Here is a 13,194-nt window from a genome sequence, read left to right on the forward strand (position 1 = left end):
TTCTTCCCCAGCCATTCACAGACACATCTATAGCAGTGTTAAGTTAATCTCGAAGAAGACAGGAAAAAAGGCTGTAACTGTTAGAACTAGAAGTCAGGAATAACAAAAGCAAACAGGTTCATAAATTTAAGGAGTGTTTTCTGAAGACGTGATAAATTGACTAGAATGAGGGGGAGACTGGGGCACACTGCATCTGTGGTTCAAGAATTAAACTGCCAGTGCAGGGCCCAGAGGCAGACAGGATTCAAACAGAATTGTTCTTTATGGACACGAATTGGAATTGTTAAAACATTCCTCACATGTATCAATTACACGTTAGAATTATTTGTCTATTTCAGAAAACCAGAAGAACTACATGATGTTTGGAGTTTCTGTAGTTCTTTTTTTTTTTTGCTTTCCCAAGTGTTTTACAAAACAAACAAAAAATCCACACACCTCAGATAAAGCTCACATCTAAAGTAAATACACTTCAGAGAAAAACGTACCAAAACACATACAAGTCTATCTTCCTCCCCCCAGACTATTACAAATAGCCATTCTTGGTTTCACATTCCCTGTTGCTTTAAACAGATTGAATAGCTCCTGGTTCTTGCACTTGGCACTAAAGTTAAAATTGACTTCTGGCAACAAATTTTGCTTCAGAGACTAAAGGTAGGTATATATGTACCTGTCATATATATGTAAGACATACCATATGTAGCTGTGATTATCTTAAATTATAAATACTTCAGAAAACTATGACTTGGACTCTAAAATGCAAGAGCCTTAGATGCTAGCACAACATAATTGTATGCGTGCATTTAGCACACATTTTAGTACCTACATTTCAATGAGAAAACAGTGGATGTCAAGGGATGTTAAGTAATTGTGTGCATCGCAGCGGAGCTGGACATCGCAGAGGCGCAGGCACATCGGAGCGCAGGGAGACCAGCGGCGCCGGGACCAGCGGCGCCGGGACATCGGAGCGGCGCCGGGACATCGGAGCGGCGCCGGGAGACCCGAGGCACACGGCAAGTCTACCACCGCACAGAGAGAGAGCACTGACTGACGCGGCAGGGCTACGGACAACTACGAGAGACACGGACAGACCTGGCGGACGCCGGAACACCTGAGAGACGTTGAAACACTCTACGCACCGACCCGGACAAAGGACTCACGGTGAGACACGGGGAAAAGAAACCGCGGGGGTACACGGGAAACGGAGCCGCGGAAACCACGGGAGACTGAAGTGGTCGCGGTGCGATGCGGGACATGCGGGACATCCGAGATCGAGTTGCTGCGGGAGACGAGGGGCGTCGGTGGACAACGGCAGCCGAAGCAGTACGTGATTTAGGGAAAGATCTTATACAGGCACACCAGCAAGCCTTTGCAGCTCTAGCCCCGCTGCGGACTCGCCGTAACTGTCGAGCACGACAGGTGGAGGCAGCGCTGGCTGTGCTGCTTCACTCCAGCATTCTTTCTATAATCTGGTTGTGCTGCGTCACTCTAGCATTTGCATTCCTTTTATTAGAGGTTTAGCTTGCACTGCAAAAAAAAGACTATTCGTCCCCAGATCGGTGTTATAACTATGTCTCTGGATAACATTCTGTGGGGTTGCCACATTCTATGGATTACTAATGACAATTTAGCTCTATTGTGGGGCAGGAGTGCAGAGACGCAGATTACACTGCCAAATGACCACCGGCAGGCTCTTTCACAAACAACTTCTAAGGTTGCATCTGGCACTGCCTGCAGCCGTATAGCAGATGTTACACTCTCTTTCCTAGCAATCATGTGTCTCATTCATTTGTGGTGAATGTTCAGTAGCAAAAAGAAAAGGGGGAGAGTAAGGGGCGACAAAGACAGAAACGGTACCAGGGGGATGCCACTGATTGCAAGGATGGAAGTGATGAAATTAACTGCTTTTCTCAGACCTACAGGCCAGACCAGTTCAGATGTGAAGATGGGAACTGTGTCCATGGGAGTAGGCAGTGCAGTGGTGTGAGAGACTGTCTGGATAGCACTGATGAAGCAAACTGTAACGCTATTCAGTGCTCTGGACCTGGCATCGGGTACAGAAATACAAATAACACCTGTGATTACAATGACATTGCTAAGCAGGGTTTAGGGGTTTATGGCACGGAGACAAGGGGTAACAACTACAGTGTTTGGAACAATTGTACAGCTTTGGCCTTGCCTCCTGATGTTTTTCTGATTTGTGGGGATAGGGCCTGGCAAGGTATCCCTGCAAATGCTATCAGATGTCCATGTTACTTAGATAAACTCATTGTATTTGCTTCTAGCTTGTTACAGTTGCATGAGATCACCAGACATAAATGGGCATTGCTTGCACCGGATTGCAATGATAATGTTGAATTGTGTGGGGTTGCAGCTAGAGCGGCACTGGCAATTTTAGTGCCTGGAGTGGCATCTGCGGCCGCACGTAACAACTGCTCGGCTGCGGGGATCAGCTGAGGCGTGGACGCCCCTAGGTGCACCCTCAGCGTTTTTGCTCGGAGGGGACTCCACTCTCAGCTGCTCACCTAAGGAGCAGACAAAGATCTCCTGAAGCTGCAAACAGTATGTTTTTGGCTGCTGGAGGGATACTAACTGGAGTGTTAATAATTGTATGTGTTATTCTTAAATGTCCAGGTATTTTGTGTTGAAAGTATTTGTGTAAGGGTAAGGTTTTAAAACAAAACTGGAGTGTTAATAATTGTATGTGTTATTCTTAAATGTCCAGGTATTTTGTGTTGAAAGTATTTGTGTAAGGGTAAGGTTTTAAAACAAAGTGTTGCAAGTCACTTCACGAGGAACACAATGAGAGACAATATTTGCTTGTTTGCTTATCATTCTAAATTATGTTCTTGTGGTATGATTGAGACTGTGGTATGATTGAGATTGAGATGTGCCAGAGGCCTCTGTGTGTGCGATTGTGCTGTGTACTGTGTGAGTGAGAGCGCGCCTTTTGCCATAGTGCAGGAAGGAAGGTTGCCATAGTGCAGGTTATTGCCATAGTGCAGGATATTGCCATAGTGCAGGCTGAAATCATACGAAATTAGTGCCGGCAGAAATCATAGGAAAATGGAGGACGAAGTAGCTTTAGATTTATTACAGCACTTTTTAGAAAAACGGGGAGTAGACTGCAAACAACTAGCAGGACTAGTTGCGATCGGTCGAGCAAAATCATGTTTCACAAGTACGGAGTCATTGTTTGAAGTAGCTGCTTGGAGAAATTTAAGGGAATGTATTGTTTAAACCTTTTTGATCATAATGAGTCAATTCACAAATCCATTACTTTCCTGAAAGAGCACATGAGAAAGATTCAATATGGTATCAATCCTTTCAATCAATGGTTCACTGATTTGTTTGAAACAATGCCTAGATGGTTACTGGGATTAGTCAAAGAGGGATTAAGGATTCTGTTTGCTGTGGTGTCAATCATCATTGCACGTGGTATTGTGATAAATGTGGTTAAAGGGTTACTTGCAAAAATGTTATAGGGATTTTGAAGCGGTGCCGGAAACAGATACCCAGTGGATCCCTGCAAAGTGGACTAAAGCAACCATAGACTTGGCACACGCCAAAGACGACCATTAAGAGGTTCCTGATACTCATTCTGACAATGATGTGGGCTGCGACACCTCAGGGACTGCCAAGGACAGCCTTCGATCCTAAGGAGAATGTCGGGGTATCCCTGGCTAGGGAACTGAATACCACCACCTTCTGTGCAAGTCTAGCCAGCCCTAGCACACCTTCTGTTACATACCTTGTCGAGTTACCATTAAGTGATTAGGTTTAAGTTGTGTTACCATTAATTGATTAGGTTTAAGTTGTGTTACCATTAAGTGATTACAGTAATTGTAGTGTTATTAGGTTTAAGTTGTGTTATGTCATTGTAGTTGTGTTATGTTATGTATTCGACGTCTGATGAAAAAACCTTCGGCCAAGTACTGCTCGTACAAAAAGAAAAAGGGGGAATTGTTGGGAATTGGCATACAGGGCCTGGACCATGAGTCCGTGGAACAATTGTTCGATCTGAGCTTGCCTTAAGCAACCAGGAGTAGGCCTTAGAAAATCTCATGGCTTGCTGTAGCTGAGCAAACCAAGCTACCAGAATAACTATGAGAAGCTCCCACGACAATGATTCCCACATCGCCCAACTGAGGAATTCAGAAAAATATTGTTACCAGCAGCTGGCTTCAAGGACAAGGTCTATGTGACTGCTAATCACAAGGGGGTTGTTTTCTTGACTGCTAATCACAAGGGGGGTTGTTTTCTTGCAGGTGGGGTTGTTTTCTTGTAGTTGTTTGTCTGAGTGCTTTTGACCAATAATCTTGTGTGAAACACTGTCCGCCCCTGTTAAGTTCACTATAAAAGTTAGGCTATTCGGGCAATAAAAGGGAGAGTGATCTGACTCTACTGATGTCTGTCGTGCTTTCGGCTGTGCGTCCTCTAACAGAGATCCTACATAGAGTAACTCAAGATGACAATTCCTGGGGATTTAGAAACATTTGGGAGAAACTAGCTTCGTGGTTACCAGAAGAGAATTGTTTCAAACAACTATTTGTTGGTATTGTGATAATAATGGCATTGTATATCTGTCATCCCCCGTGACATCCAAAGAATAAAATTGCATCTTAAAGTTGGAAAAACTCAAGAGTGCAGTATGTGAAGAGGTGCAAAAACAACAATAGAAGAAAAGAAGAGGGGGGAATTGTGAGAAACTAAGTTATGTTTTTGCAGTAGAGAACTAATTTTCTGTATTCCAAGGTAGTTGTGTAGTCATAACAAGGAGAAATGCTAAGTAGATAAGTGGACAGTAGAAGGCCTCACTGTTCCCAAATAAGGTGGAAGCTTGAGAAAAACAGGATGAGCAGTGTGGGAACAGTAAAACAAAGATCACAAGTTCTCAAAACATAAGAAAGGAGAAATTAAAGGGTTGAAAAAAATAAAAATTGTATATATATGGTATAGAGGAGCGTCGAGTAGCTTGTGAACCTGTAGTACTCAGCCAATGAGGAAACAGGGGAGGTGATCAGGTGTTGGGTAATAGGGAATAAAAGGTTATGATTTGTTTACTATAATGCACTCCTAATTGACAGGATGCCCGCCATTGCAATCGCGAATAAAATAGCTTCACAGAAGATCCTGTCTGAAGAAAATTATTTGAGATTTTTCTCACGCTCCCAAGTAGCTTGTCTTTGCTTCCACCTTCTATGTACTTCCTTTCTGTATTTGATCTCTATCAGGAGCTTCATGTTCATCCATTCTGCCATGCTTTCTCAGCTTACTGCACATTGGAATGGACCATTTTTGTGCTCTGAGGAGGATGTCCTTGAAGACTACAGCTCTACTTGGCTCCTCTGCCCTCCAGGGCAGTTTCTCTCATGATCCTCCAAAGTAGGTCCCTGAATAGGCTAAAGTCTTCTCTTCTGAAGTCCAGGGTTGTAATTCTGCTGTTTGTCTTGCTCACTCTTATCAGGTTCTTAGAAACCACAGTCTCATGGTCATTATGGTCAAGGCTGCCCTTGACCTTTACATTTTCCAGCAGTTTTCCCCTGTTTGCGACTAGTAGGTCCAACATAGTATTTCCCTTAGTTGGTTCATTGATCATCTGAATCAATAAATTGTCTTCAATACATTCCAGAAATATCCCGAATTGCTTATGCCCAGTTATATTGCCATTCCAGTAGATACTGGGGTGGTTGAAATCACCTATGAATACCAGGGCCTGTGACTTTGAGGCTTTACCTAGCCGTGTACAGAAGGCTTCATCTGCCTTCTCTTCTTAAGCAGAAGGCCTGTAGAAGACACTACAATAGCTGTGCTGTTCTGGCTTCTAATCCTTATCTACAAGCTCTCAACTCTTTTGTGCCCCAAAGGCACAGCTCTATGCATTGAAGCCTTCCCTTTACAGGAGGGATGAGGAAGGAAGACCCTCATCACATCTTGACCTATCCTTCCTGAAGAACCTGTATCCCTCCATTGCAATGCTCTAGTCATGAGAGCTATCCCACCATGTTGCTGGAATTCCAATGAGCTTATAGCTCTACAACTGTATCTGTCTGTCACAAACACTGTGTCTCTCTCTTATTCTCTGTGATACATGCTCAGCCTTTCTACTGGCCAGACCTGAAAATGGGAACAGCAGTAGCCATATCCATCAGACTGGGACAGACAAATCTGGGTCCATAAGCACACCAGACTGGGCTTCTGCAGCCTGGAAGGAGGAATAACTGGGTCTTGGAGTCTGTTGGATTGGGGGCTTTCATAACATCCTTAACACTTAACAATTATTTGAATGACTATTATCTATCTTATTATTCAGTAAGTCTTTCCCTCCCCAATGTAAATGAAAAACTAAACCCAAGGGGGAGTATAGGGGGAGTATAGAGATCCTGTCCAGGAGACTATTGTACATCAAGGAGTTAATGATACACATCACAGTTAAACTGAGTAGGCCTAAGTCTGTACTCTTGATACAGATAGATCTCTTGGCTTGAATAATATTGATATCATGGAAGGAACCTTGTACTATATGTCCTGCCTAGTAAGGGATTTTTGTACTATATGTTCTGCTTATTTAAGCACTAATAAGCTAAAACAGAGGGAGCAGTGGAAGGATTGCAAGATGTGGTCAACTGACCTTGGAGATAAGAAGGAAAGTGAAGATAAGAAGAAAATGAAACAGCCTGTGTAACTCAACTGAAGTTGGCACATCAGTGAAACACCATTTAAGGAAGAGAGCAAAAACCAAGCTCAGGGCTAATCAACAGGCAAAGGTAAAGAGTCCACAACAACCACCCCACCGGGACCATTGACTCAATTCATTGAGTCTGCACAGATGGGAGGAACATCTGTAAATAATTCCAGGAATGTAATGAATATGTAAACCCTGTGATTATAAGTTTGTTTGGTCTGTGCTGATAAGGCAGACACACTTTGGCAGAGCAATCCCCGTGTGTCTCCAATGCTGCAGATTTGATAATAAAGAATGCCCACTTTCTAAGTTTTCAAAATAAGTCTTAGAGAGTTTTATTTGCCACTTTTACAGTAACACTCTGCTGCACTGTGCTGCAGCATGGCCTTCAGGCCTGTGTTATGCTGCACATATCCCTTGGTCACAGGATAAACGTAGCCAGTTCATTGTAACAGAAGAACTTGCAGGCAGCTCCCACATGCTACTGGTGATTACACCACATGTGTGGCCTTGCCCTTATCTAAAGTGCAGCAAGACGTTCACATGTGAACATCCTTTATGAATAAAGTTGTTTTCTTGTAAGAAAATTAAATAATAGCTCAGTCAAAGAGGAGAAGGTTCCTTCCATAGACAGAATCTGCACGGCCTGCCGTGGGAAAGCTATCTAGGCTCTGTCTGATACTGCACGAATATGGAATTCCCAGCATCTGAAGGGGCATAAGATTTACTCACTATTTATGTTCCTTTTCTTATTCTCTATTATTAAAACAGCCACTTTATTAAGCCATTTGTTGTCAGGCCTTTCTCATTGAGATCTAGAAATATCCCTGTACCATCTCTCTCTCACCTCAACCCCCCACCCCCCAGTGTAGAACAGAGGGTGATTGTCTTTCTGGTGGCAATTGCACCCCATGAGAAAGCTCTGGCAACATGTCAGAAGGAAGAAAGTGGGACATTCAGAGTTATGGCATTTGCCTCTCCAAGAAAATGTTGTTTGATGGAGTCCCGTTTTCCTTGAAATGGCTGAACATCTGCCTGCTGATGGGAAATAGTTAATAAATTCCTTATTGTGTACGTAACTTTTACTTTACTTATTAAACTGTTTTTATCTCAGCATGAGTTTTCTTACTTTTACCTTTGCAATTCTCTCCCCATTCCCATTAGGAGTTAAGTGGTTGCATTAGCTGTCTAACAGGGTTAAACCACAACGTGGGGTTTTTATGTTCGATTTTTTTCTTCTCTTCTCATTAAACTGCCTTTACCTTAACACACAAGGTTGTCCATCTTATTTTTTCCCCGTCCTACTGAGGAGGGGGAGTAAGAGTGACCAGGGATAAGGGGTGAGTATCCGGCAGTCAACCAGGGTAAACCCACCACAGAAGGGCAGGTTTAAGCAGCACTGCCGATACTGGGTAAGGTCCCCCTTTTTATGCAAGACTGACCTGTTCTGGCTGTTGACATGCTCCCTTTGACTCTGAAGACACAGCCCACCCTAAGTTCCTTACACCTACATTAGTAGTTGCTGCCTTGCTCAAAGACTTCTAATGTAATAAGATACAGCTAAAACAAAAAGAGAAAATTACAAACTTTCTTCCCATAATGAAAAATTAAAGAAAAATACGCAGCTAATTTATAAACCTCCAGCAGCCCCAATAGTGTACCAGTAATGATGTTACTGATTGGCTGATCCCGTGTGTAAGGTGCCACGAGGCAGTGAATGGAGGTATGATTGGCTGGTGGTTTCCTATTCCTGCAGATGTGGACGCTTTCTTTTATTTGCTCCACCCCTTCAGTACTGAGTGGATCATGGTATGATGATACTATTTCCGGGTGTTGGTGAGGCTGCGGATGTCTGTATCTGGAAGTGGTCAGAATCAGAATGAATTGGAGGCGGAATTGTTGGTGTTGAAAATAATAGCTATTTTTGGCCTTTTTCTTTCTCTGGAGCTTCTTCCGTCTGGATATAAAGAGAAACGGTTTGGGGACTACAGGTGAGGTAGACGGGCGGTGATTAGTATTAGCTGGCAGAGGCGGTTGATTGTTTTATACTGACAGGGAAGTGTCTGGCTCACGTATGTGCGCCGGAGCGTGAATTAGTGAATGTGAAGAGGGTGGGTGTATCGGTGGACTGAGGTGGATTATCGATTTGATTAGCTGGCGGTATGGGGAGTGGGCCGTGTTTTTTACCCGTGATCCAGACGTGTTTTGGGAAGTAACATAGAGGTGTCTCGGGTAGGAAGTAGGGTTGTATCTCCCTCTCTGGTATTCTCCCCTTGCACCTTGTATCCCTTCAAGTAGCCGTGAGGTCCTTTTTACTGAGTCTGCCTTGTTGTTGTTTTTTTTTTTTTTTTTTTTTTTTTTTTTCTTTTCTCTCTCAGTTTTCCGTAGTACTTTATTCCTTCTATTTGGTGTTTCCAGGGGTTTTTACCATCCTCTCGCTTGCAGTTCTGCTGGGCCCAAATGAAACTTCAGCCTGAGTAGTTGCATGGGAAGGGAGTGATGCTCTGCAGGCGGTCTTTCATAAGCACGTGTGTGTTTCTTGGGGGAAAAGGTAAAAGGACAAGTCAGTGGGGACAGTACTCTGAGGTTTCTCTAACGTGCTTGTAGTGTCTGACTTGCATGGGGAATGAACGCACCTTTTATAGGCAGTTTTTGGGCATGAGCAACACCTAAATTTCACCATGTTAGTATGGCTTTGTAGGTAGTATAACATGCATAATGACATAGCAATACATACGCTGAAAAATATCTGGGTGCCATGGAGTGAGAAGTTTGAATGATTTCATTTTGACAGCATCATATGAATGAGAGGCTTGCAACACTGAGATCTCTCTATTCAGCCAATGATGCTGAAGTGATAGAAATTAAGTAGGAATATTTCTTTAGATAATGGAGGATGTGATTTCTGTAAAAAGTAACTGAAGGTTAGCACGTAATTCCTAGAAAGCAGCAGATACTTTATTTATACTCTTTGACTGTATGCTTGAGTTATTGTTTAGGCTTCCTCTTGGTAGATTCAAAGTTCTTGTTGCAATATGCAGTTGTCATGTTCAAACCATTAGTTGTCTTGCAAATCCAAAGCCAAAAGGGAGTATTCAATACCATTTAACACAAACAAAAGGTCGGAGGGGGAGAACACACTAGTGAAATGAAACTGGTATTTCATCTCTGATTTAGAACTTCTTGAGCAAGTCATGCTTATAAAAAGTAATTGAGATAACGTATGCACAAAATACCCCAAACCTGTAGTATTTGCTTGCTTTACAGATGATGATAGCTATATGAAATATAGTGCTGAATATGTTACAGTTCCATTTAGTAATTCTGCAAGGATAAACCATAGACACAACCCTGAATTTCTACTAGAGATATATGTGAAATTTGAACATTCAAGTTGATCTAAAACAGCTATGACTTGAATATGCTGAGGTATACTGAATATTCAAAAACAGGTGGAGAAATGAGTAGTCTTTCTCCCTCCAAAAATTAGTTTCACTTTTTGGAATTTTTAATGAAAAAGATCTTTAGGTGACGCTTAAGGAAGAACTATTTTTTTTTTTTTTTTTAATAGTCGTTATTCAGTTGCTCATAATAGTTCATGTTGTGGAGGATAACATTTACTCACATGGAAAAGTGTTTATATATGCTATCCGCATAGAAGTCTTGTACAAATTATAGATGTTTCTTATAAATATGTACCATCTGTCATGTTGACATGACTAGCTATTAGTTTTTCTTCATTGATGCTAATGAGGTCAAGCTGGTAATCATGTTGATGATGATGTATTTTGTAAACTTATAAATAACAAAGCAAAGGTCATGTAGACTTTTTTTTTTAAAAATTAAAACATTTGAACTGAGGAAAAAACACTTAACACTTTTGTGTAACTGCTAAAAACATGGTTTTAAAAAATGTTTGACCTCTCTATTCTTTGGTACACGTTAAAATGTCTGGAATTGTATTGGTATAATGATTTATAACAAGCTTTTAATGCTTTGAGCCACATGATCAGAAGATAAATTTTTGAAATTAACTCAAATTTAAATGAGTTTGTGTCCTGGTTTTGCCTGGGAGGGAGTTACTTTTTTCATTACACAGAGTTGAAGATTTTTTTAGCTTTTTGTGCTACCCCGCCAGCAAAGATGCTGGGGATGTACAAGAAGCTGGGAGGGGACACAACCAGGACGGCTGACCCAAACTGGCTAAAGGGGTATTCTATATCATATGATGTCATGCTGAACAATAAAACTGGGGTAGCTGGCTGGGATGGGGTGAGTGGGGGCTGCTGCTTTGGCATGGAATGGGCATCGGTCAGCAGGTGGTGAGCAATTGCACAGTGCATTACTTGCTTTGTATAATTTTTTATCATCATTATTATTATTTCTCTTCCTTTTCTGCCCTATTATATTGTCTTTATATCAATCCACACATTTTTTTAAAAAAACTTTTTTTCCCCTCTCTTTCTCTCCCTCATCCCATTGTGTGTGGGTGGTGGTGGTGGTGAAGTGAATGGCTGTGTGGTGCTTAGCTGCCTATCAGGTTAAACTGCAACACTTTCTGAGAAGTTCAAAAGCAAATACGCATGGTAAGTCTCAAATGTAATGCAGTCTTACTTGTTTGAATCCATTATGTGGATGCAGCTTGGAAGTTAAAACTCATGTTGAAAACTGATGTAGTTTCTGTGCAGGTGGCACAAGTGATATTTGTTATTTAAGAAGTCCTGAATTCAAGAATGTAATCTAAGAACTTCACTTCCAATTTTCTACTAATGCCTAGCAAATATTGTGCTTTCATATAACAGACTAGAAAAACACGTTGGATCTTGCTAAAGACTAACTCATATAAAGGCTATAATACTGATTTTTGAAGCTCAAGTAATAAAGGTAGTGGCCAAAAATGTGCCCATGTGCCTGGCAACAGGATGAGGGGGAACGGGCTAAAGTTGTGCCAGGGGTGTTTTAGGTTGGATGTTAGGAAGAACTTCTTTACCAAAAGGGTTGTTAGGCATTGGAATGGGATGCCCAGGGAAGTGGTGGAGTCACCATCCCTGGAGGTCTTTAGAAGACATTTAGATGTTGAACTTAGTGACATGGTTTAGTGGAGGACTTGTTAGTGTTAGGTCAGAGGTTGGACTTAATGATCTTGAGGTCTCTTCCAACCCAGACAATTCTGTGATTCTGTGAAAATTAGCAAGTACCAGTGTTCAGTGTCTGTCTTATGTTCTATTTGAAGTTACAACAGGAAACACTTTAATTGTCAAGGCCTATCAGAATGCAGGAGTTAAATGTTTTAGGCTCTTAATGTATGTCATGCTTTCAAGTGTGATACCGTGACTGAGAGATGGTGCACAACAGGGTTGGAGATAAGTGATCTAGAAGACAAAAATCATAAGTGGATGGGCATGCACCCTGATATCAGATAGCTTTGGTTGCTTCAGACAGCAGTGTTCTTTTAATAAAAAAAAAAAAATCACAAAATTTTTTTTTTTTCCCTTAAACGTGCTCTTTGTGGCTAGCAGACTGTGCTGCTGTTTTTTACTAGCAAGTTCGTCTCACAGAGACTATTTGCAGTACTTACCAGATGGTGATAAAACATTGGAAGCTTCCTGAGCCAGATAGAAATCTCTTGCTCTTCATTGGACAGTTTGTGCTATCAGGAGCAAATTGAGCAGAGCAGAGTTTCCTCTGATTGGCAAATGGTAACTAACTCTCTCTGACACGGAGGAGAAAAGTTGTGCATGTTAAACTATGCATAAAACCACATTAAGCAGATATTGCAAATGTACTGTTGCAAGCTTGAGCGTCAGGTGCTGAAAGTCACTAGCTGTTGGTTTGCTTTATTTCTCAGATGTGAAATAAAAGTCCCAAGAGTGCCTCTTGCTTAGTACTGTAAGTAACATGAAGATGGCACACGTATTCAGTTTTTGGATGGATGGAGCAAGTGAGTTAAATGGTGGTTAAAATTTGTGGAAGTTGTAGTTTATGCTGAGTCTGTATAAACCCTTTAGAGCTGTTGATATATCTAACTTTGTTTTGAGGCACACACATACCCCAGTTCTCTCAGCCTCTCCTCATACAAGAGAGATTCCAGTCCCTTAGTCATTTTCATGGCCCTGCACTGGACTCTATCCAGTATGTCCATGTCTCTCTTGTACTGGGGAGCCCAGAACTGGACACAGGATGCCAGGTGTGGCCTCACTAGAGCCCAGTAGAGGGGAAGGATCACCTCCCTTGACCTGTTGGTAATACTTTGCCTAATGCAGCCCAGGATAGAATTAGCCTTCTTTGCTGCAAGGCTACATTGCTAGCTTGTGTTCAACGTGGTGTCTGAGGATCCCTAGGGCCTTTTCTAAAAAGCTGTTTTTCAGCTGGGTGGCCCCCAGCATGTACAACAACTGGAGTTGTTCCTTCCCAGGTGCAGGACTCTGCACTTCCCCTTGTTGAACTTGATGAGGTTCCTGTTAGACCATTTCTCCAGCCTGTGCAGGCCATTCTGGATGACAGCATGACCC

At 42.1% G+C, this 13,194-nt stretch overlaps 1 protein-coding gene and 1 pseudogene across 5 annotated transcripts in view; both read left to right on the top strand.

Moving 5' to 3' along the window:
• The first annotated feature begins 2,126 nt into the window (after positions 1 to 2,126).
• LOC137847031 (very low-density lipoprotein receptor pseudogene) overlaps positions 2,127 to 13,194 on the top strand; it is a 456,685-nt pseudogene continuing 445,617 nt past the window's right edge.
• The window catches only part of LOC137846785 (zinc finger and BTB domain-containing protein 5-like), a 29,182-nt gene continuing 24,463 nt past the window's right edge, over positions 8,476 to 13,194 (top strand). For all 5 annotated transcript variants that reach the window (XM_068664897.1, XM_068664899.1, XM_068664895.1 and 2 more), the window contains exon 1: positions 8,476 to 8,673. The gene's annotated coding sequence lies outside the window, so the exon portion shown is untranslated. The remainder of the gene's footprint in view (positions 8,674 to 13,194) is intronic.

The sequence above is a fragment of the Anas acuta genome, chromosome W (assembly GCF_963932015.1).
Source record: "Anas acuta chromosome W, bAnaAcu1.1, whole genome shotgun sequence".
NCBI classification, from domain to species: Eukaryota; Metazoa; Chordata; class Aves; order Anseriformes; family Anatidae; genus Anas; species Anas acuta.